The sequence below is a fragment of the Chelonia mydas genome, chromosome 9, assembly GCF_015237465.2.
Source record: "Chelonia mydas isolate rCheMyd1 chromosome 9, rCheMyd1.pri.v2, whole genome shotgun sequence".
Taxonomy (NCBI): Eukaryota; Metazoa; Chordata; order Testudines; family Cheloniidae; genus Chelonia; species Chelonia mydas.
Window position 1 is genome coordinate 88832531 of NC_057855.1, and position 25462 is coordinate 88857992.

At 43.1% G+C, this 25462-nt stretch overlaps 1 protein-coding gene across 4 annotated transcripts in view; it reads left to right on the plus strand.

Annotated features, from left to right (window-relative positions):
- Positions 1-25462, plus strand: part of IL1RAPL2 (interleukin 1 receptor accessory protein like 2) — a 544020-nt gene that overhangs the window by 25870 nt on the left and 492688 nt on the right. The gene's annotated exons all lie outside the window — the stretch shown is intronic.

Here is a 25462-nt window from a genome sequence, read left to right on the forward strand (position 1 = left end):
ACATGATCTGAACCTGCTCTCCTTTCTCAAGCAAAACTTTGACCTCAGAGGGATTCCTGTCTGAGGAGGAAGAGCAGGATTAGGCCTCAAGATCTTGCATACAGTTGTGAATCTTCTGAGATCATAGTAAGTAGGTATGGGATAAAATTGAGCACATTGTTGAATGTGCAGTATATGCCTTATTCGGTTGATTGTGTCTAAGCTACTTTTTTGTGATCACTGCGTGCCATGCATATGAGCGTAAGGGCTCTTAATGAGCTGTCTGCCCTCAGTCTTTCAGCTAAGGTATTTAGCCAAAAAGTCATGTGTGAAAACAAATGACTTGGCTGGTGTCTGATTTTCAGTTCAGTTACTACGTTTCCTAGTGAGAAAGGTACGTTTAATTTCTCATTATGGACTTACACGCATTTCTAGAGAGAGAGAGGTTAAGTCTATTTTTTGAATGGACAAATGCTAGCGAGGATTATTTTTATTTAAAAAAATTGTTTAAAAATAGACTTTTTTTTAAACAGTATCTTCTCTCTGGGATTTAGGCCAAATGAAATGTAACTTCTATTTAGTAAAACTATCTTACTGTCTTGAATCGTTAGTACATCAAGGGCCAGATCCCACTTCCCTTTGGTCGGCACTCTTGCTGAAGTCAGGTGATTGGGATTTGGCCAAAACAAGGAGCTCGATGTGAAGTCTATTGAAAACAATGGAAGCCTTTCCATTGACTACTTCGGCCTGGCCCAAAGCTCATTGGGTAGTGCGACGCTTCCTGTGGTGCTCAGGTTTGTGATGTACTTCACTACTGTTTGTATTCTTTTAGATGGAATATATGGGTTAAAGGTGTTACCACAACCCAGTCACCGTCCAACATTAAACAGTGCTAAACAAAGTTCAAGTTTTGGTATACAGAGACCTCTGCCTGCTTAGCACCGTGGCAAACATGACATTATATGTCCTGTTAACCTTGTGTTAAAGGTGAAGGGAAAAACAGTTAAAGCATTTGAAATGTAAAATATTATGTAACATCATCTCTTGTTCCCTTTCCCTTTAGCTGGGAAAAACTCTTGTGTGACAGGCTCTTAGATGGTATCAAAGATGGTAACTGTCCTGTTTGGGAAAAGAGAAGAAGTTAGTTGAGATGGGCTGAAGCCGCTGTTTTGTTAAAGTCCAAACCTGTTTCATCCCACGTGGTGATTGGGATTCAGTTGGCTGGAGAGAAGTGGCAGTTTTATCTGGGGTCTCTCCCTCTGGCCTGATCAGGATGATGAAATCCTGGGATCCCAGGAGACGGGGGTGGCAGCCATGATGGTAAAGCTTGCTCCAGTAGCCAATTTTTCTTCTGAAGTCTCTTTCCTTTAGGACTCCAGAAGGAACTGATGGGCAGAATAGCTCATTTCCTCATTATTTTGTCCACTAATTAGGCCTAGTTTCTGACACACCACTTTTGGTTCATTAATTTCTGGTACCCCATTTTCTTGTTTACTGCGCACGATCTTCATGCAGTCCTGGCGTTATATTAGTAGGCCTCTTTGTTTGGACTAATTAAGTCTGCCTCCCTTTTGTACCGTTTTCCATCAGCATTTGTTATAAGTCATTGTGTGACATCTTAATTTATTCTCACTTTTAATAGTCGAGCTCACAAGTAGGGTAAATTTGTAGGCCCAATTATCGCAACACCATCACCTGCCCTGAGCATGAGGGAGTCTTGTCTCTGCCTGCTGTGGATCAGCTCCCTGCAACTACCAGTCCCTGACAACACAGGCACTGCCTTCTAGGCCTTTTCAGGATTTGCTTTCTCTGTACAGGTTAGCTATATGCCAACTCCGGAGTCCTCCACTGACCTCTCACAGAATTACCAGGCCTGCTGTTCCCGTAGGAACAGTACCGCACAGCTTACTAGTTATACTTTAGAACACAGCTCTGCTGAACACACAGCACTAAAACTTGTTCTTGTTTTTACTATAAATATATTCTCAAAGAACAGAGATTCAAGTGATCATAATATTGGTCAGAAATAAAATGGCTACATATAAAAACAAACGGCAATACGTTTTCTAGAGACTAAACTTAACTAATAAGGCATTCCCCTATCTCCTACAGGAAAGCTTACTCAAAATTCTTTCCCCAGTGTTCTTAACCAGTTTGGTTGAGCCCCCTTCCCATCAGAGCAAGTCTGCTGACAGCTTGTCCTCACAGAGTGAAGGAATGCCTAGGGATTCATCTGTACCTCAGATATTAGGGTTGCCAACTGTGACTGAAGCTATTCCGGGAGATTTTTTCCCCCAATTTTTTCCCCCAATGTAATGTCATTTTCTTAAAATATCCTATTAAAATCTCCCAGATTGCTTTCAATAGTCACCAGGAGATGGATGCCAATTCTGGGAGACTCCAGGCTAATCCTGGAGGGTTGGCAACCCTATCAGATATAGTTTCAAAAATTCATTGTGTTACTCCTAAACAGGATAATTCCTGCTATTTACCTCTTGCTGTTAATTTCCTCTCTTTGAAGACCTCACAATCCTTCATTAGCATTCGGCTCAGATCTATGAGTGAGTGGAGGCCTGTGGTGAACCACACAATTCTTAATTTACATGTAAATGGCCAAATGTTACTTGTCTGAAAGAAAACTTGCTTGTCACCTTTGCTGGTGACCAGTCCCTAGACACAGACCTTAAGAACATAATTTTCTGTATGTGTATAACTCCCAACATCCATACATGTGTTCTGCAATGATAGTGATGAGCAGTGTGACACAGGCTTTCATTAGAGATCTCCCAGGACAGTCTTTGTCTAGTATTTCCATTCTAGTTCACCAAAGGGGATTCCTGTAACCCTTACGCCCTCTGCCAGTTGGCATCTGGAGGTCCCTGGGACCGGAGATAGTTAATAATGAGGTGAGAAATAGGGTGAAATCCTGCCCCTATTGAAGTCAATGGGAACTTTGCCATTGAATTCAAAAGGGCCAGGATTTTACCCATGATCTGTGGGAGTTGGCAGTATTATGACCTGCTGTGTGGTATCAATAGAACCTGGATGAGTAAATACAGAGAATGATATTGGAAGTTCCTTTCTTTAAAAGTATACAGGGGTTATAGCTGATCACAAATTGAATATGCCAATAGTGCAAAGGTGTTGTGAAAACATTGTTTTGGGATGTGTTAACAGGAATGTCATATATAAGACATGGGAGGTAACTGTTAAGCTTTACTCAGGACTGATGAGGCCTCCGCTGAGGTTCTGTGTCCAGTTTTGGGCACTGCACTTTCAGAAGCGAACAGACTGGGGAGAGTCCAGAGGACAGTAACAAAAATGCCAAAAGGTTTAGAAAACATGCCCTGTGAGGAAAGGTTGACAGAACTGGGCATGTTTAGTCTAGAGAAGAGAAGGCTGAGGAGGGACCTGGTAAGTCTTTTAATATATAAAAGGTGATGGCTGTTAAAGAGGACAGTGTTTAAAAATTGTCCTCCATGTCCACTTGGGTCGGACAAGAAGTAATTGGCATAGTTTGCAGCAAAGGAGATTAAAGCTGGATATGAGGGGGGAGAGGCTTTCTAACTATAAGGATAGTTACACAGTGGAACAGGTTACCTAGGAAGGTTGTGAAATCCCCATCATTAGAGGTTTAAGAACAGGTTAGACAAACAGCTGTCTGGGATGGTCTAGGTCAGGGGTCGGCAACCTTGCAGAAGTGGTGTGCTGAGTCTTCATTTATTCACTTTAATTTAAGGTTTTGCATGCCAATAATACATTTTAACGTTTTTTAGAAGGTCTTTCTATATAAGTCTATATATTATATAACTAAACTATTGTCGTATGTAAACAAGAGTTTCAAAATGTTTAAGAAGCTTCATTTAAAATGCTGATCTTACGCCTCCGGCCTGCTCAGCCCGTTGCCAGCCTGGGGTTCCGTTCACCTAGGCCGGCAGCAGGCTGAGCAGGACCTGCGGCTGGGACCCCGGCTGGCAAGGGGCCGGCAGCCAGAAGCCCAGATCGGCAGCGGGCTGAGTGCGGCCAGCGGCCGGGACCCCAGACTAAGCAGTGGGCTAAGCGTTGCCAGCCTGGGGTTCCGTCCGCTGGCTCCTGCCAGCCAGGGTCCCGGCTGCTGGCCCTGCTCAGCCCGCTGCCGGTCTGCAGTCCCGACCCTGTCCATATAGAGTATGTACCTACTTTCTCCGTGGTTCTAGCCCATTCTCTTCCTCTCTCTGCACTGAGCTGAGGGTGGGAGTGACTGAGCACAGGGCTGGGGGTGAAGGAGCAGGCTGGGGGTTGGAGTGCAGGGTCTGGCCAGGAGCTAGAATGAGGGAGGGGGCTCAGGGTTGGGGCAGGAGGTTTGGGTGTAGAGTGCTTACCTGGGCAGCTCCCATTTGGTGCGAGGGGTGCAGGTGGGAATGTTGGAGGGGGTGTGTGTGTGTGTGTGCAGGAGCTCCCGTTTGGTGCTCAGGGTGGGTGTGGGGGGTGCAAGAGTCAGGGCATTGGGTGTGGGGGGGCTGGGTATGTGAGGAGGGTGCAGAAGTCAGGGCAGGGGGCTGGGTATGTGTGGTGAGTGCCGGAGTCAGGGCTGGAGTGTGTGTGAGGAGGGTGCAGGGGTCAGGGCAGCGGGCTGGGGTGTGTGTGGGGGTGCAGAGGTCAGGGCAGAGGGCTAGGGGTGTGGGCTGAGGTCGTGGGGGTGCTCCCAGCCCCCTGCCATGAGCGGCTCATGGCAGGGGGCTGGAGGGGATATGCCCTGATTCCACCCCCTTCCCCAAGGTCCCCGGAGCAGAGAGCACGAGCGCGCTGCGGCTCCGCTTTTCCCTCTCCCCCTCCGTAGCAAGGGCCCGTCGGCTGATCGGCCGCAGGAAGGGAGAGAAGGAGGGGCAGGATCCCAGCACGCTGGGGGAAGAGGCAAGGGGAGGGGGAAGCTTGCCTGCCCTGCAAGGAGAGAGCTGGGGGTGGAAAAAAGCGGGCCAGGCCGGGCAGGATTTTTAGTGGCACGCTGCTGTCTGCCCGGGTCCGGCAGACAGCAGCGTGCCATTAAAAATTGGCTCGCGTGCCATCTTTGGCATGCGTGTTGTAGGTTGCCGACCCCTGGTCTAGGTATATGTGGTCCTGCTTCAGCGCAGAAGGTGGACTGGATGACCTCTTGAGGTCCCTTCCAGCCCTACATTTCTACAGCGTCTATGAAACCTAAAATATCTGTAGGTATAGTGTCTTCCAGCTGATAGTGTACCACTAGCTATATTTTAGTACATTGATCTTGGCTGCTTTCTTTGACTTACCTTGCAAAATGTCTTGAGTTATTGGCAATTTTTGTCTATCTCAATTCAGGTTGAATACCAGTAGGGGAAAAAACCCTTTAATATATTAGACTGCCTACTGCTAAATTTAACCTACTAGAGTAAATTTCTCATCGGGGTGGGCCAATATATGCCAAGCGTAAGATGAAAGAAAAAATGGATTTAAGACCGAAATATATAGTGTCCTTTTGTAAAGACATGAATATATGTGGTTAGCTTTCTACTTTCTATATGCATTCTTTCTTTTACGTACCCTATGATTTTTAGGCTGCTATGTGGAGCAGAACATTGATTTTTTTTTTTTCTCTCTCAATGTATGTGAGAAATGCACTTTCTGTGATTGAAGTATTTGAAGCATAATTGATAACTTTACCCTTTCTGAAAAGGTCCTTTACATTGGAAGAACTACCTTTTGATTGCTTGACTGCATGCAGGGGGCTTCACTGAATGTCATGTGTCAGTCCGAATACGTTGCATGGAGGAAAACATCAGAGAAGCTGCTATTCTTATTATTTATATTACAGTAACGCCTAGGAGTGCTACTCATGGACTGGGACCCCATTGTGCTAGGTGCTGTGTAAAGACAAAACAAAAAGACAGTCAAGAAGCTTACAACCCACGTATAAGATCAGGGGTGACAGACAGATACAGACAGCGAGGGGAGTGCAGGGAAACATATGATACTGGTCAACTTGACAGGTTGTAGTCTCAGCAGAAAACAGCTTAACTGTTGTCAAGTTAAAAGGTTCAAGGCTGTAGATTCTGTTGTCTGAATAGGTTTGGCTGAATCATTACTGGAATTGTGTCTAGGAAGGGACATAGTTTTAGATTTTGGCTCAGAACTAATCCTGAGAACTACAAAAATCCTATATTTTAACACCCTTGAACTTCTAAGTGTCTTAAATCCCCATATCAGTGTTGCTGCGTGAGTCCATCTCTGGCTAGTATGGTATCGGTATTGGCTCATAGAATTTGAATACATTTTTGTTTGTAGGAAATATTTCAGTGAAATTCTTATCTTTTGAGAACCCTGAAACAATTTTACATAGTACAGAGTGCAAAGAGATTGCTGTATGGGTCACCTCCCCTGCCACTCGTGACTTATACAGTGGATGGGATTTTTGAAAGTGGCTTAAAATAATTGCAAGACCCATTTGGTATCCCTTTGGCAATTTAAAACTATTGTGTACATGAAAGTGAAGGCCAAACTTTCTGAAAGTTCTAGTGGATTTGCAGACCTCATCACGGTGCTTGATTTCTAGAGGGGGCAGGTGCTTAACACTTTCTGAACAACAGGCCCTCTTAAGGGGTCTCAGATTGGGCACCCAACACCATGATAGCTTTTGAAATGTAGATCCAAGAATTTGCGTCCTCTTAGCCAAAGCTTGCCTTTGGGATCCTGCAATGCCCCTGGCTGCTGGCTCCACTGAATTTGGAGGACCAAGAAATGTCCAGGAGAACCTCAGCTTTCACTCACATATTATATAAAATGGAGCTTTTTTTGAAGAGAGTAACGTAAGCAATGCCAACTGATCCCTATGAATGAAAATGTGTCACTTGCTCTTTCCTGAAAGATCACCGGTTATCCACAGCCCCCTCTCAGCCACCCAGGATTTTGCTTTCACAGCCCTGGCACAAAATGCTTTAAGCTGTCATCAGTGCTTAAAAGCTGTGTCCTTTTCGCAGAGAGTTAATCACTTTGTCTATTTCACTTCTTGTTTCCCTGCTGCCTCCCATCTGTTCAGCTTCTATCAGTTTGAATGGAGGAAGAGGAGCTAGCACCATGTGATCAGTTAATCCTCCATGGGCCACCAGCAATTAATCTGTGAAGCACCAGTAGTCCATGCACCTTATTAAGGGAAACTCTGTCATGGTTCTCTCTCCTCTAGAGAGGAAGCAGCAATACAGATATAGCACTAGCCCGGTGACAGCTGGCAACATGGAGTTGCATATAGAAAAGACCAGAGCAAATAGCAACATTTGTTGAAGGCTTAGCTACCTTGATCTCATATGGTTGAAATACTGAACTTTGGTAAAAATTGGAGCCTGTTTAAATATTGCACTTGGTTAAAATTAACTAGTTTATGATGAAAACATTTAAAATATTGAACAGATTTAGAAACGAAAGCCTAGCCCCTTCCCAAAAGAAGCGCTATAGTAGGAAACAGATAAAGAAAAGTGAACACACATCATTCCAGGGTGAAGTGAAATGCCAACATAGGATCTTGGAGGGAATCAAAATAAGAAAAATGTGGAATAGAAATGTATATTGACTTCTGAGTTAAAAGTCAAGACGCTCCCACTTCCTTGTCTTGTTTCTGTCTTGCAGCAGATATGTAATGTCAGCTGTTAGGTATTAAACAGACTGCCAAGCTTCAGAAAGGTGGCTGTTAATGGTAGTAATGTATAAAGCACTGTTGGGCATGCACAGCATTTGACGGTTGGCGGAATGTATCGGACAAAGAAAGGGGCCTTTGCCCTGGGAAGCTTACAAATTCAAGGCCTGATACAGAATCCACTAAAGTTAATGGAAAGACTCCCACTGACTTCATAAAGTCCAAAAGGGACCATGATGATCCTCTAATCTGATCATCCAGCCTAGTTTCAGTTTCTAGCCATTGGGTCTTGTTGTGCCTTTGTCTTCTAAGTGAGCTTTGGATCAGCCTTATGGTCTCAATTTTGCCCAGAACTTAGACATAGGAGGAGTTTCATTGACACAAGTGGGTCTTCTCACATGCCTAAGTACCTTGCTGACCAGAGCCTAAACACACAAGAGGGCACAATATTATGAAAATGAGGGATTTGGTGTCATAGTATAGGAGGAGGGAACGGGTGTCAGGAAGGAGAATGTGGAGAGGTGCCTCGGGAAAGTTTTGGAACAAATAGGTTTTGGGGAGCTTTTTGAAGGAGTGGAAGAAGGGGGCTTTAGACATCAATTTGAAATCTTTCTGGAATAAGAAGTGGAGTAAAAGGAGTGGAAATGTCCAGAGGCCCCAGTGGGCCTGTGGGAACAGTCAGGGGACTTGGGCTGGGATATACAGAAGGTGGGTGCAGACACCAGAGTGCCTGGGAAGCAACCATTTAAAAACTGAGTTTAATAGGGAAGCAAAAGGGATGTCCCAAGCAAGGCAAGATTCAGGGAGGGTGTCTGCAGGGCAGCCATGAAGATGATTTAATCCATTTTCCAGGACACAGTGAATACTTATGGCTTAGTTTATGATATCATGACAATCACTGGACCATAGCAACACTCTAGCAGATGGCTTATAACACAATTTTTATACTTTCAAAATAAGTGTATTTTGTTGCAAAGGACAAGGGATGTGAAAAGGCTGATTTCTTATCTCTGATAACATTTAAATCCACTAGTTATGATCTGGTTCTCTGTTGCTAATTTATATGGACTGTACACATCACATTATCTGTTCTTAGTGTCAATATAAACGCCTTCCGGACCTTCCTAACAATGCACCAACTATTAAAAAAACAAACATCTTGCCCCTTCACTGGAGTTCTTCATGTTGCATTGTGAATGCTATCAACTTCATTCAAACCATCACTTCCTTTTGAGCTGCCCTTGTGTAACTAGTTTATTTAATACTTTATTCGCAGTTATTGAATAATTGAGTTCTGCACAGTAGCATTTTGTGTATGAGTGAATAGACAGACCCGAAGAAAGGCAAAAGCACTTATTTAACAGCGTAGGCTTCTTTCTGAATTCACCTTACCTGCTTCTCTGCGGGAGTAGGCTATTGCTAGTGGGCTGAATCCTGCTCAGGAGACCACTTATCTCAGTAGGATTTGGCCTGTTCATGCATAAGTAACTCTGGCCTAAAACTGACTTGCTAGTTGAAAACAAATTTCAACCATCAAGGCATGAACCAAGCTGAACTTAACCTGCCACATAATCTTACTGAGGGGTAATTTTCATCCTCTTGCCTCTAAAAATCCCCTCTCCCAAACATGCACCTGTCATGGGTGCAAAGCTGGCCCCACGGAAGTGAATGGGAGTTTTGCCAACTGACTTTAGTGGGGCCAGGACTTCACTCAGGGTTTGTAGCAATCATTCATCATAGTTGGTCTAAACTGAGGGTTGGATCCTGCCACCTTTACTCAGGTGAGTAAATCGTGTTTGGTCAAGTAGTTTTTATTATCTGATTTTTTTTCTTCTTCGTAAGTAGGGACAATGTATATGACTAAGGAATTGAGTCTTCATTCTTTAATGTAAACTCTTAAATTAATTAAATTAAATAAATTAAATAAATAAATTAAATTAAAACTAGTAAATATGGCAGGCGACCAGCTTGGCTTAATGGTGAAATCCTAGCGGATCTTAAACATAAAAAAGAAGCTTACAAGAAGTGGAAGGTTGGACATATGACCAGGGAAGAGTATAAAAATATTGCTCGGGCATGTAGGAAAGATATCAGGAGGGCCAAATCGCACCTGGAGCTGCAGCTAGCAAGAGATGTCAAGAGTAACAAGAAGGGTTTCTTCAGGTATGTTGGCAACAAGAAGAAAGCCAAGGAAAGTGTGGGCCCCTTACTGAATGAGGGAGGCAACCTAGTGACAGAGGATGTGGAAAAAGCTAATGTACTCAATGCTTTTTTTGCCTCTGTTTTCACTAACAAGGTCAGCTCCCAGACTGCTGCGCTGGGCATCACAAAATGGGGAAGAGATGGCCAGCCCTCTGTAGAGATAGAGGTGGTTAGGGACTATTTAGAAAAGCTGGACGTGCACAAGTCCATGGGGCCGGACGAATTGCATCCGAGAGTGCTGAAGGAATTGGCGGCTGTGATTGCAGAGCCCTTGGCCATTATCTTTGAAAACTCGTGGCGAACGGGGGAAGTCCCGGATGACTGGAAAAAGGCTAATGTAGTGCCCATCTTTAAAAAAGGGAAGAAGGAGGATCCTGGGAACTACAGGCCAGTCAGCCTCACCTCAGTCCCTGGAAAAATCATGGAGCAGGTCCTCAAAGAATCAATCCTGAAGCACTTAGAGGAGAGGAAAGTGATCAGGAACAGTCAGCATGGATTCACCAAGGGAAGGTCATGCCTGACTAATCTAATCGCCTTTTATGATGAGATTACTGGTTCTGTGGATGAAGGGAAAGCAGTGGATGTATTGTTTCTTGACTTTAGCAAAGCTTTTGACACGGTCTCCCACAGCATTCTTGTCAGCAAGTTAAGGAAGTATGGGCTGGATGAATGCACTATAAGGTGGGTAGAAAGCTGGCTAGATTGTCGGGCTCAACGGGTAGTGATCAATGGCTCCATGTCTAGTTGGCAGCCGGTGTCAAGTGGAGTGCCCCAGGGGTCGGTCCTGGGGCCGGTTTTGTTCAATATCTTCATAAATGATCTGGAGGATGGTGTGGATTGCACTCTCAGCAAATTTGCGGATGATACTAAACTGGGAGGAGTGGTAGATACGCTGGAGGGGAGGGATAGGATACAGAAGGACCTAGACAAATTGGAGGATTGGGCCAAAAGAAATCTGATGAGGTTCAATAAGGATAAGTGCAGGGTCCTGCACTTAGGACGGAAGAACCCAATGCACCGCTACAGACTAGGGACCGAATGGCTAGGCAGCAGTTCTGCGGAAAAGGACCTAGGGGTGACAGTGGATGAGAAGCTGGATATGAGTCAGCAGTGTGCCCTTGTTGCCAAGAAGGCCAATGGCATTTTGGGATGTATAAGTAGGGGCATAGCGAGCAGATCGAGGGACGTGATCGTTCCCCTCTATTCGACACTGGTGAGGCCTCATCTGGAGTACTGTGTCCAGTTTTGGGCCCCACACTACAAGAAGGATGTGGATAAATTGGAAAGAGTCCAGCGAAGGGCAACAAAAATGATTAGGGGTCTAGAGCACATGACTTATGAGGAGAGGCTGAGGGAGTTGGGATTGTTTAGTCTGCAGAAGAGAAGAATGAGGGGGGATTTGATAGCTGCTTTCAACTACCTGAAAGGGGGTTCCAAAGAGGATGGCTCTAGACTGTTCTCAATGGTAGCAGATGACAGAACGAGGAGTAATGGTCTCAAGTTGCAATGGGGGAGGTTTAGATTGGATATTAGGAAAAACTTTTTCACTAAGAGGGTGGTGAAACACTGGAATGCGTTACCTAGGGAGGTGGTAGAATCTCCTTCCTTACAGGTTTTTAAGGTCAGGCTTGACAAAGCCCTGGCTGGGATGATTTAACTGGGACTTGGTCCTGCTTTGAGCAGGGGGTTGGACTAGATGACCTTCTGGGGTCCCTTCCAACCCTGATATTCTATGATTCTATGATTCTTCAGGGCAGGTATTGTGTACCTTTGTGTATGGAAAGTACTAAGATGCTCATACTGCTTTACTAATGTTTACATTAGAGCTTTTCTTCAAAAAAGGAAGCTAGTCGGCATTCACAGAAGACTGAGAGTTTCTAGGTCTGCCCCTAAAAAGAACAGGAGTACTTGTGGCACCTCCTGTTCTTTTTGCGGATACAGACTAACACGGCTGCTACTCTGAAATAGGTCTGCCTCTGACTTCTTGTATGATCTGAATTGTGTAAGCCCAAATTTTCAAAAGTGGCTATTAATTTTGGTTCCCCAATTTGAGATGAATAGTATCTGGCTGAGCACATCTCTTGAGCCAGGTCTTAGGGCATTCTAGTACCTGGAAAGATATTGTAACAGATTATTATAGAATCCATTTGTAAGCACCTAGATGATCGTAAGATTATATGGAATACCCATCATAGATTTGTCAAAAGCAAATCTTGCCAAACCAACCCAATTCCTTCTTTGACAAGGTTACTGGCTTACTGGATGGTGGGTGAGGGAGAAGCAGTAGACAGGATATATCTTGATTTTTTTTTTCTTTTTTAGAAAGGCTTTTGACACAGACCCACATAATATTCTCAAAGACAATTAGGGAAATATGGTTTTGGTGAAATTACTATGGGGTGTCAAGCATCAGAGGGGTAGCCGTGTTAGTCTGGATCTGTAAAAGTGGCAAAGAGTCCTGTAGCACCTCATAGACTAACAGATGTATTGGAGCATAAGCTGTTGTGGGTGAATACCCACTTCATCGGATGCACATACGTCTGTTAGTCTATAAGGTGCCACAAGACTCTTTGCCGCTTTTACTATGAGGTGGGTGCACAGCTATCACTGGTTTTCTGTCAAAATGGGAGGACCTATGTAGTAGGATCCTGTAAGGATCAGTAATGGGTCCAGTTCTAGTCAATATTTTCATAAACGACATGGATAATGGTGTGGAGAGTGCTTATAAATTTTCAGATGACGCCAAGGTTGGATTAGAGGGGGGAGGGCCTTGCAAGCACTTTAGAGGACAGGATTAGAAGTCAACATGACCTTGACAAATTGGGTAACTGGTCTGAAATCAACCAGATGAAATTCAACAAAGACAAGTGTGAAACTACTTCACTTAGGAAGGAAAAATCAAATGCACAAGTACCAAATGGGGAATAACTGGCTAGGGGCTAGTACTGCTGAAAAGGATACAGTGGTTATAGTGGATCACAGCTGAATATGGGGCAACAATGTGATGCTATTAAAAAAAAGGCTAATATCATTCTGGGGTGCATTAAGAGGAGTGTCACATGTAAGACACAGGAAGTAATTGTCCCACTCTACTTGGCACTTTGTCAGGCCTCATCTAGAGTACTGTGTTCAGTTCTGAGCCACGCATTTTAGAAGAGATGTGGACAAATTGTTGAGAGTCCAGAGGAGAGCAACAAAAATAAGTTGAGAAAACATAACACTTAGGAAAGGTTTTTGTTTTTTTTTTAAAAAAACCTGGGCATGTTTGGTCTTGAGTAAGACTGGAGGGGGAGGTCTGATAAGTCTTTGAATATGTTAAGGGCTATTATAAAGAGGATAGTGTAGGTAGGACAAGAATTGTAATGGGCTTAATCTGCAGCAAGGGAGATTTAGGTTAGATATTAGGAAAAACTAAGTTCAAGAATAGGCTTCCAAGGGAGGTTCTGGAATCTCCATCATTGAAGGTTTTCTTAAGGACATGTTGGACAAACACCAGTCAGGGATGGTCTAGATTTGCTTGCTCCTGTCTCAGCCAGAGGGCTGGACTTGATGACCTCCCAAGGTCTCTTCTAGCTCTACATATCAGTGATTCAGCAGGACTGGAGAACCAATAACTCTTTGAAGAGCTCTAGGTACTGCCATTATGAATTAAATACAAGACTGAGCATAAAATTTCTGTCCACGGAATTTAAAGATTTAGGTTCTGTTTGTTGCTGTGAAAAATCACACTTACCATGCAAAGTGCACTGCAGTGAGGAAATTTGATTTAAAAAGTTGTAAGCAATGAATGCCCACAATTGCTGCCTCAGATGCTCCCTTGTCTTTACATGGAGTCTGTAATGAAATCTATTATTGACTGCCGTTTAAAAACAATAAGCGCTAACATTAGGGGGGAAGAGAGGAGGAGTGTGTGAAGTGGCTACAGGAGATTGTGATAAAATAGAGAAATATGATAATTTGGTTTCTCCCCCCCAGTAGTTGAAGTAAGTTCTTTGAACTAATTATAATAAAGAAAAGCTTAAAATTTCACTCCAACTCTGATGAAGGGCTGGTTTAAATATTTTCCAGTTGTTGACTTGTGACAAAGGGAAGTGATTCTTTTCATACTTTGTGCAAGGGCTGGTATATAGACCTGCGTGGTATTCTCCTATTATGGTACCAGCTACTACTTGCTAAAGTAGACATAATTGCCTGTCTATGAGCTGAAAGCTAAATTGATCCAAGAAGCAATGTCACCCTTAGGGGAGTATGTTTATCATTTTATTATCTCACCCTTTCAAAACCAATCAATCCTTCCCTATGCTGAGCATGATTAGTACTTGTAATCTGCTGAGAGGAAGATACATAGTACACTGGAGATAGGCCAGAGTGGAATTTGTGGTCAAAGATTTGTGTTTATTTTCAGACGGTGGTTGATCCACCATTCCTTTATTAGTGTGGGGGGGGGGAGGTGGGGGGGTCTGTGAGTAGTGGGTGAAAGTCACATGCATATTTTGCTGTTACTGTGAAGTACAAGAAACAAAACTAGAGAGCCTCCCATCATGGTGATGAATATGACACATACTAGAAAACTTAAGACCTTTGCTGTGTCCTCATCTCTTGATGTGAGACCTGAACAAAATCCCTTCAGGATTTAGTTTGGGAACTGAATACAGCAGCTCACTACTTCAAGGTTTGGAACCGTCCCATGCCTTCCACTTAACTCCATGTCACACTCCAGCAAGTACTCCTTACTTACTCTCCAGTGATGCTCTCTGCCGAAGGGCCACTGTTGGGCATGGATGTTCCAGCTGGACTGGCCTTTTCTTACATAGAATCATAGAATATCAGGGTTGGAAGGGACCTCAGGAGGTCATCTAGTCCAACCCCCTGCTCAAAGCAGGACCAACCCCAATTTTTGCCCCGGATCCCAAATGGCCCCCTCAAGGATTGAACTCACAACCCTGGGTTTAGCAGGTCAATGCTCAAACCACTGAGCTGTACCTCCCCCTAGGTGTTCTGTCTATATCTTCACATATGACAATTTGCTATGCTTCAAACTTCTTATGTGACCCTCAGTGAGTCATTGAGGGTACATCTATGCAGCAAGAGCTGTGCATAGCTAGTTCAAGAGGCTAAGCTTGAATCCAGCTAGCAGGTAACAATAGCAGTGAAGGCCCTGTGAACGTGCTCAGCTCACTAGTCTGCTCTGAAGCTCGTGCTGTGCTGTCCTCGCTGCTATTGTTACCTGTCCTAGCTGGATTCAAGCTAGCTTGGGCAAGCTAGCCCATGCACAGCCTTTGCTGTGTAGACTTACCTTGAGGGCCAGATTTCTCTGAAAGTATTTTAGGTGCCTAAAGATGTGGATAGGCACCTAGGTGCTTTTGAAAATGTCTGAATCTCTAGGCATCAGCTATCCCATTTATAAAATGGAATAATAGAGTGAAACCTTTACTAAGTGACCTAGGCAGCTAGCCCAAAGCAGGGGTCTGATGGGACAAAAATAAGGAGCAGTTTTGCCCACATTATGCTCATGATCCAAGATCCACCAGCTCATTACTCCAAAGTGATTTGCTATTCCAAGTCGATGATGCGGTCCTTCATAATAGGCTCGATCCTGTTCTTTCTTAAGTATCAGCAGTGAAATAGTGAAAAATGTGGATTTTAAGTTGTTTTGGCAGAGTTCTATGACTCTTCTAATGTGGTGGATTTTTTTTTTAATACTAAACCACCAGACCATAATTATACCCAGATCTTGTCTGTGTCTGGGGCAGATCAATGTTTCAGCATCAAATGATTTCATACACTTTTTTTTTTTTAAATGAAAGTAATTGGCAAGTATATTATGGAAAGGCAAATATTTTGTGTATTCAGTTTTCTCCTAATAAAATGCTTGGCATCAAGAGTGTGACCTCTAGCTCCTCTCTGTAAGCTTTATTGCTATTCTTATCAATGCTGAGTGCTTATATAGTTCTTAAGCTTTTACAGATGAGAATTTATTATTATTATTATTTTTTTTAAAACAAAGGCCAGCATCATTTTTCCAATTTTACAGATGGGGAAACAAAGGTAGAGGGAGGTGAAGTGACTTGCCCAAGATCATCTAGCAGTCCAGCTGCAGGTTGGGGAGAAGAAGCTAGATCCCCGGAGTCCCTGTCAAGTGGGCTAACCACGAGGCATGTTGCTCCCCATTGAAAGAGCTCCATGTTGTAGGATATCTCACAGGGAAGTTCTGAGGCTAACTTGGTGAGTGTGTGGAAAGTGCTTTGAATCCTCAGATGAGGGTGGTAGAGAAGTAAAAGTAAAGCAATTATTTTGGCTTTATTATGAAAAATAGAACGTAGCTCTGCATGGCCCAGGGAGGCTGGTTGTAATATGTCTGCCATAGCATAGCAGTTGGCCTTCTAGATACTTTGCTGTGAATGTCTCAAGTCTTGTTTGATACATAAAACAACAGTGTCACTGCAACCTAGTTTTGAATTTAAAAGGTGGCCTGGGGAGGAAAGTTGTGTGTGTTGTTTGAATGCATTGAAAAAATGCATTTGATTTACCTGAGGGACTGACTGAATTGCTCCTTAAGAACCACGCCAGTCTCTTGGGCAGGCACATTTTTTTTAAAAAAAAAAAGTACGTGACTTACCCTAGAGATCGAGAGTGTCTTCCGGGGCGCTCTGGTAAATACTCATATCATAGACTGCAACAACTCCACTTTCCAGGCTGCTGAATAAATGTGGATCGAGCTAGACTTAATTTTTTGCTTTTTGCAAAGCCAACAACCTTTTCATTTCCTCCTCCTCCTCCTCCACTCAAATGTTAGTATGCAAATAGTCTTGAATGGCCCTCTCCAAGGGCACTTCGGTGTTTGTGTAAGTTCGTGTTCTTTTTAACGGCATATTAATCCCTTCCTCTTGTTCAAATATATGTAGTCAGAGTTCAAGAGCTCTCTGTGAAATGTGCGTTGGAAATGTGCCACTGTGTGAAATGGGGTGGAATGCTACCCCATCTACTTCTAGTGTGGTACTGGGAATAGGGCACTACGCTGGGGTTGGCAGACCTGGGTTCTAGTCCTAGCTTCGCCATTGACCTTCTGTGTGACCTTGGGCAAGTCACTTTCCCTCTTTATGCCGCTTTTCCCTTCCACTCTCTGCTATTTGGTCTGTGAGCTCTTTGGTCTGTAAGCTGTGTGTTACATACACAGTGCCTAGCAATTCTTGGTTGGGACTCGAGGCTACTGTAATACATTAGTGCTTGTATAAATAGCTGCTCCCTTCATGGGACTTCAGCTTAGAAACTCAGTCCAAACCTCTTTAGTTACTTTCACTGTTTGCTATGTTCAGGCACTCTGCGCCTCCAGGTTTTGGATAGATCTGGATGGGATGATAACCATGATAATAACTTGAGGCTATTTTTACAGTGTCTCCAGTCCAGCAGAAAACACTAAAATCTACTCATCTTCTGACTCCTTGCATGACCTTGCGACACTTTATGCCCAATTTTACAAAGCTAAGGAGGTTCATACAATTTGGATATGATTCAGAAAAGTATCTGAAAATATAGCTAGAAAACAGGATGAGTACTACAAATGACACTTGGGATGTTATGTCCGCATTCAGTGTGACATCTCTATTTATAGGCAAACCAACGGACTAAACTGGAAACCATGTTTGGGGTGGGGCTTTTTAGTGTCATTGGAGCAGTCTGGAAGCTAAAGCTTTTTGGCTGATTTTTCTAATATAGGTCAGCATAAGTTTTATTAACAATGACTTTGCAACCTATTACTTACAGCATTATGCTTTTTTCATCTGGGCTGGGGTGAGTCAATCTGCTCTCTACTGCTCAGGGTTATCTGCACATGTTAAGCATGTTGCTGACTTGGGGAAGCAGAGAGAAACCTGAATGTAGGCACCTGGGTTGCTAGGCTCCTGGGGATCATGGTCCTTCATAAACATGAAATAAATAAATAAAAATGCAAACTATTGAGAGAGGGTCCCTATCAAAGTCCCCATTTAAATATGCCTGTGAATGAGATGTTCCATCTATTGTTGTGCAGGAAGAGATGACGTATTGGAGGCTTGCTTAGTCCTAGGGGGACTGGAGATCTGATATGAACTGCTGGCTCTCCAGCATGTATTTAGAGTTATCTGTAGAACATGAAGATTAGAACATGACCTGAGATCAAAGCTGCTCAGATGTAGAGTTGGGCAATTTTTTTAACAAATAGGAAATGCGCCAGGAAATGCATTCCCCTCCCCCCTCCCCCCCGGCATTAAAACTATTCATGAATTTGGGTAGAATATGGCAAATGGTTTCAGCTGTGAAAGATCTGGAAAATATTTTTCAACCATTTTGAAGGTGCTCGAAGCTCCATTTTCACAATGAAATGTCAGGTCGAAATGGTATTTGCAATGTTTCATTTGACCCAAACAAAGTTTCTAAAGCTTTTTGTTTCAATTTTTTAGCCTAAAAACTTCCAGTTTTGGCTCAAAGCGAGCACATCCTCTTTGTTTGGCTTGGCTATAGATCCAAAAAATGAAGTATTTGCTCAGCGCTACTCAGATGCCCATGGCAATGAGGGTCAAGATAGTACTTGGGTGGGTGGATAGACATCCCATTGGTATTAACTGGGAAAATGGAAATACTACATTCCCAAGTACCATGAAGGGGCAAAGACTTTGTTGCTGGATTTTTATGTCCAGAGAGAACGAAGCGGTGGGATTTGCCCAAACTTGTCTGTCCAGGGTGCAGGATGGCCACCAGAACAAAATGTTAATATAAAATCCTGTGCCAGCAAGAGTGAATTTAGGATCATCCTCAAGGCCTCTTTAAATGGGTTTCTCTAAAGTGTCTCCTCATAGCAAAGATCTGTCCATGACTTTGTTACAGGAAGTGGGTGATAACAACCCTACCCTTTTAATGCACATGTTGCTGAACATGATGGTGGGGGTGCAATGGAAGAGGTCTATATAGTAGAATGTTTCATTGCTCTTACCCATAAAAAAACAACAACAAAACACAGCAACCCAGATCTCCTTTAATGGTTTTGTTCACCTGAAGGTTGTGCATTCTCATCAACATAATTACTAGGATAATTTAGTACTTGTGCTGTGCTTTACTACTATGCTTTCCAACAGGGAGCTTTAAAAGGTAATTTTGATCTTACATTTTTTAAGATTGTTAGGAAAATATTTTTAGAGGTAGCAGAATTCTATTTTTTGCATCAACTAATAGCCCCTTAAGGATCTACTCTTAAAACAGCATTAATCTGTCAGGGAGAAGGATGGCAGAGCAGTCAGTCACTGTGTTATCATAGTGAGAATTCAGTGCTTCATTGGGACTCAGAGTTCCAAGGCAAAGTTCTCCAGCTAGGAAGCTTTCTCGGGCTAGTAGTGATCAGTTTCAAATTTTCCAAGTGAGGCCCCTCTCTCTGTGGGGAAGCTCTGTGCAAGCATTTTCTCACACACTGTACTGTGTGTGCTAATGCTATAATTTACATATGGCGACCTAATTTGTGCAGGCAATTAGGAACAAGCTGGCTTTGTGTGTGTCCAGATTAGATTGATTGGAGATCATCAGAAAGGTATTGCTGGCTCTTCCAACCCATGTGGCATTTGGGGAAGGGTGCTACTGGGCCAAGTGCCCCAAATCCTCTCACTGGTACAGTCTTGATCTGGAGGAGTGTGGGACAAAATTGGGGATCTGGTTGTTCCACTGTTTCCTCCCACTCCAGCCTGTTGTCCTTGCTGTTGCTATTCAGCAGCCTTTGCCTCCTAGAGAAGAAAAAAACTAGTGGTGAAGCTCCTGACCCATGTGGCCTCCTAGAGCCCTGACACCCCACAGTGATTTTTTTGGTTCTGATCCAATCTGTGAAACTGAATCCCAGCCTGGATCATGCCACAATCCCTTTTTTCTTAGGATGAGATTCACAAGCACCAACTACAGCAAGTTTCAACACCACGTAAGAAGGGCTCAGTCATTGTTTAGAAATTAAGCAGTCTCCATCTGACTAATCAGTGTTAGATGACTGGTCGTCTTCAGCAGACACGGTAGCTCATTAGTAGAATATACACAGATGGTAATGTGCTCAAAGGTATTTGAAATATATGGGCACAGAGCTCTATTAATAAGGCGGACCTATCCTTACTCTTCATGACTGAGTTCACTGTTCTTGCTGCTGTCTGTACTAGAATTTGGTAAATAAATGTATGAAAATACCTTTACCGAATCATATTTACAATTTTCACATTTCCATGCTGATAAGATTATGATAAATACTTGAAATTTACTGTTACTGGAAAGGAGATTAGAGAGAAAATGGACTCATAACTATTTTATTTATTCAGTAACTAGTTTACCCATATATAATTGCCCTGAGGGAGAGACTTATTCAAAGCTTAACACAATAGTGGTTCCTTGGAATAATGTTTTTTGGTCTCTTTCTTTTTTCATCAGATGCTTTTATGTATAAAATTTATTTGGAGCAGGACATTTTCACTGCTGAAAGGCTGGCTTTCTTCAGCAAATGTTACTCTTACCACTGGTTGCCAGTTACTCTTCTGTACAGGCATATAGGGTAATGGAGCACAAAGCATTTTCTAATTCCCTGGTCCTGCTTACTGATAGTGAGAGGAGTTATCCTCTGCAGAGCTGCTGTTCCCCCCTCCTGAGCAGATGCATTGGAAGTGGGTATAGTTTTGACTCCACCCCCACCAAGCTGGCCAGCATAGTCCTCTGCTCCTGGACCAATAGCGCATATCTTTCTCCCATCTCCCCCAGAGCAAGACTGAGAACCAGAGGCCATATTGTGTCTGCCCTTTCCCTGAAGCAAATTTTTTGTTAATCTTGCCCTTAACTGTTTTTGTTGTCCCATGTGGAGCATTGAAGGGACCAGTTTGCCAGTAGAATGTGTCTTCCGCCAGAAAAATTGCATTCTCCTTGGTAATTTCGAGATCATAACTACAGCACGTGTGGTGGACCCAACCAAGGCCAGATAGCTAGCCACAAGGGATGCTTGAATCTGCTTGGGCTCATATCAAGTAACCAAAATGTTAGCATGATCCCATGCCAGCTACCGAAAGACTGGAGGGAGGGAAAGGAGGAATAGCTGATGAGTAGCAACAAGAAACTTATTTGAATGAATATTTTGTTCAATTTAGATCATTGTAGGAATTATTTTTCTTGTCTTGGTATAATTTTTGAAATGCCATAAACTCTTGGATAAATAACTAAATTTTATAATGATACTGAATAAGACCACATGAGAGTTCTGAGGGCCTCATTCTCAATTCTCCCTGGCATTAATGGGAGTTGCAGCTGTACGGCACTCTTCAGGAGGTGTGGATTCAGGTTCTACGATGCTTCAGGCTGTTGGTCTTGCTGGGCTATTGTCACATTTCATGTGGCTAAAACCTTCAGTGTGATGCATAACAACTCTAGCTCAGCGCAACGTGCCCACTGCTACATTTATTGCTTCATGGCCTAACCCAAAGTCCACTGGGTCTTTTTATTCACTTCACTGGGCTTTGGACGAGACCATAAATGAATGCTGTCTTCTGGCCTGTTTATGAATGTATACAAACATTTTTTTCATATAAAATGCACAGCTTACTGTTCCGCAGTTAAGGTTGTTTTTTGGCCCTAAAGCAGGAATTCAACACTTTGCTGTGTAGGAAGAATAAAACTTCTCCTCAGAATTACAATACTTGATCTTTGTATGCAGTATTTTTTGTGAGCACTTACAAGAAAAGTGATTAGTTTTGTGTAAATTTCACTTTTGAAAAATGGGTCCTTGAAGAAATTGAGCATTTGACGTCGGATCACTTTCTCCCAACTGATTGTACATTTTCAAACTTTCAGCAATGTGTTGTACTATTCCCACAGTATCTGGAGTTTACCTGGAGCTACAGTGTTCAACAGGATTTATGTATCTCTGGCAGGAAAGCTAATTTCTTATGGAAGAACCCTAAGGATTTCCCTGGTTAAGCCTTGACTGAGAGTTAAATGCACTTTTACTTATTCTTTGGTTTTAAGCAAAGTTATTAGTTTGTGGGGCATGTTGTCGTCTTCATGAGTCCTGACCTCTGTGAAGTTTAAATTATGTAGTTTACACAATAGCTTCAATCCATATTTTTATTTGATTTTAATTCTAACAATTTAATGTTTTATCATCAAAGTCTAAGAGAGCATATGGATGCAAGTGGCAATAAACAAAATTGTTTTTCGTCTCCATCCTCCTTTGCCTCATTGGGCATGCACATTTAACCAGGCCAATTTGGTAAACCCCTTAACGTGTGTGAACACTCGTGATTAAAAATATTAAGACACTCCATAATCCAAACCAGATAACCCTCAAGAACAGATATAATCTTGTCTGTGAAAAGTCTTTTAATAGCAACCACAAAGATTATCCTTGTGGCAGATATTACAGGATCACACACTTTTTTTTTTTTTTTTTTGGTAATGCTGTATCTATCCATTTTGCAGCTAAATCCAATTCTTGGATATGTGTGCATGGCTTCCATGGCCTTCACTGTGAGCCCCCAGAGTACACCCTTGTTTTAACCAAGGATGTGTCTTATTGCAGAACCCAGATAGGGTTTGGAAGAAACACTTGCTTGAGTGCATATCGTGCTTTCCGAGGTGGAATGCAAATGGCTTACAAAGCCATTTTAAGGGTTTGTAGCTATGGGTAGGAACACAAACCAGACACTGCAGTGTATCAAGCAGAAGAGATCATTGCTGTGCAAGAGCTGGGGTGACCATATCTAGAGAACTGGGCTAAGATTTAGATGTTGCACCTGACTCTCAGATGCTGAAGTATTGGCAAAGGAAAAGGACCACGGGCGGCTGCACCTAATGGAGAGGTTAAGAAAAGTAAGCATTTGCTAGAAGAAAAGAAATGACAGCAATATACAGCCAGTGGATGGCACAGATTGTTCAAAGATGGCAATTTACCACCAAAAGAGCAGATTAAAACTAATGATCTGAGTTTAAAGTAGGTTAGAAGAAACGGCAGTAACACTTTGAGTTACAGTGCACAATTATCATGAACGCTAACTACTCATTAATTGCAGGGTTACTTAATAGGGCTTACTGCTACACCCTGAGCTCAGTTCATCTTTGGTGTAATTCCATTGACCTCAGTGGAACTAAGTTAGGGATCAGTTTGGCCCAACGCAAGTATTTGGTAATTGCACGTTACTGTGTACTGTAGTTCCACTTAGCCTGATTTTTGTAAAACTTCCATTGATTTCAATTAGCCTAAAGTTAATTAACTTGTAACCCACCCTATCTAGCAGCAAAGCCTTGTTATATATGCTGCAACAATACAGATCTTCTTATGGTGCCCACGTGCTGTTGCCAATGACTGCTTGGAGTTTCCCTTGACCTCAGTGAGAGTTCTGCTTATGAACTGGCTACAGAATTTATGTAAAAACCCCCATCGCTACATTGTGATTACTGCGAAATTAAATGGACAACAATTACCATTTAAGTAATGAGTACTTAACGGGTATTTGTACTCCATAAATTAAAGTATTGCTGAAATTCCTTTTGTGCAAAGGGTAATTTAATGTGTGGCGCAGATTACTAAGGATAGAAATACAGGCTACAAGAATATACATCTAGGGGAAAGGAAATTACTGGTTAGGTAGATTGTTGTAGCCTCCTTCTGCTGCAGGCCCCCCCCCCCCCCTCGCCAAATGTTACTACAAGAAAGTGAGAATTTTGAAGAGAGAACAACAAATGTCATGTATTGCATGTATTTACTGAAGATTTTCTGCCTTCTATGCATTGTATTATGATTGCATCTGTGTAGAGTTGTAAAGGAAGCAGATCTACTTAACTGAATAATGGAGAGACAAGCCTGCAAAAATAATACAGTATTGTAGATGCCAGACCAAGAGCAAATAGTTCAGTACGCTCTGAACTGAAGCATGCTGTGCAAAATTCTTCAGTGCAGAGCCCTTTAATCTGAATCTGTTCAGATACCACAACCTTTCCAAACCATAATTTGAATTTTAAATGAAGCTTGTAGCCTGCAAAAGAAAAGTAACACATCATCATTGTTCCTGAGAGACATCTTTGGGGAAGACCACCTGCAATTCTTCAAGCATCTTTAAATTTCCCAGTAAGACATCAATGTTCCCCCTACTATGATTATTAATGGAAAATATCCCAATTAGATATGGTACAAAAAAGAAAAGCCTTGGAGGCTTCTGATGACTGAGCTTTTGCAACTAAAAGACTGAATGAAATCTTGAAATGGTGGCTAACTATATCATGATTGGTGGTCTGTTCTCAGGTCTGTGCATACAGCTACCACTGAAGATGGCTGTACGTGCACACGGAGGTTGTAAATGCTTGGGAACTGGAACCATCTTTTTGTTCTGTTTTGTACAGCACTTGCACAATAGAGTCCCGGGGCATGACTGGGGCTCCTAAGTGCTATTGCAATCAACATTACTAATATTCAAGGACAGAGTATGGCCCTCAAATGCATTAAAGCATTTATTTGGAGACTTGCATCTACAATGATCACAATAAAATATTAATCCTAATTCATATTTGGAACTTCTATTTATAAATATTGCGGATTCTTTGCACTTCAGGGCAGAGATGTAGCCATTAGGGCGTGGTTATTTAAACTAAATTAAGAAAAAACTACTTGAACCCTTGGTATTAATTGGTGGCTAAAGCCTTAATAGAATTTTCTAATGAATGAATAGAATGGCTAAGAATAAAACGTCATGAATCAAGATTGCTCAGTAATTCTTCTGTAAGCGTGTGGGACTCACCCCTGCGGCGCCTCCTGCTGGTGTCCTGGGAATTAGTTCTTCTTCCAGCCTTGGAGTGCCCTCTGCAGGCAGGTGTCCCGCTTACGCCAGGCCCCCGTGTCCCTCCCAGACCCGGTGCCCCTTCTACGCTGGGGTGCTGCCCCCTGGCAGTAACCCCTCACTTGCAGGGTCTCCCCACCCAGGGGAACCCCCACCCCCTATCCCCACCTCACCTCAGTCTTTGGCTGCTACCCAATCACTATCTAGCCTCTATCTACTGGGGCTGACTGCAGTATATAAGCCACTCAACACAGGCAAGTGGGGTTTGGCTCCCCCTGCAACCCCAGGACCTAACTGGCCTTCGACTAGGCCACAGCCTGGGGGGTTTCCAGGCTGGAGCTCCCCCGCTCCCTTAGCCTTCCCCCAGCTCTGCTCCACTCTAGGCACTTGGTTAGGCTCCCCAGCAGCCAGGCCCTTCTCTCTCTACAGGCAGAGAGAGTCTTTTTGGACTCCTGGCTCGCAGCCTCTTATAGAGGCTAGCTGGGCCTGATTGAGGCATGGCCCCAGCTGTTGCTGCTTTCCCCGATCAACCCAGGCTTCTTGTCCCCAGCCACAGCCCCCTCCTGGGCTGTTCTAAGCCCCTCACGGCAGGAGCGGGTGTCTACCCCGCTACATCTTCCCTTAAGATCCCATGGTGTAAGTGCTGAGGCATAGTACATAACCTGTGCTATCACATCTGTAACCTTACTTATCTCTCTAGCATCTGTTGAAAGAACTATAGAGTCAACCAGTTTCCACTGTTTTCTTCTATTCTTCACTGCCACCAAAACAGAGAGAGTGTTTGCTTGAATGTAGGATTTGTATAAACTTTTACAAGCAACAGAAGTTTGGTAAAACAACACAACCAGAG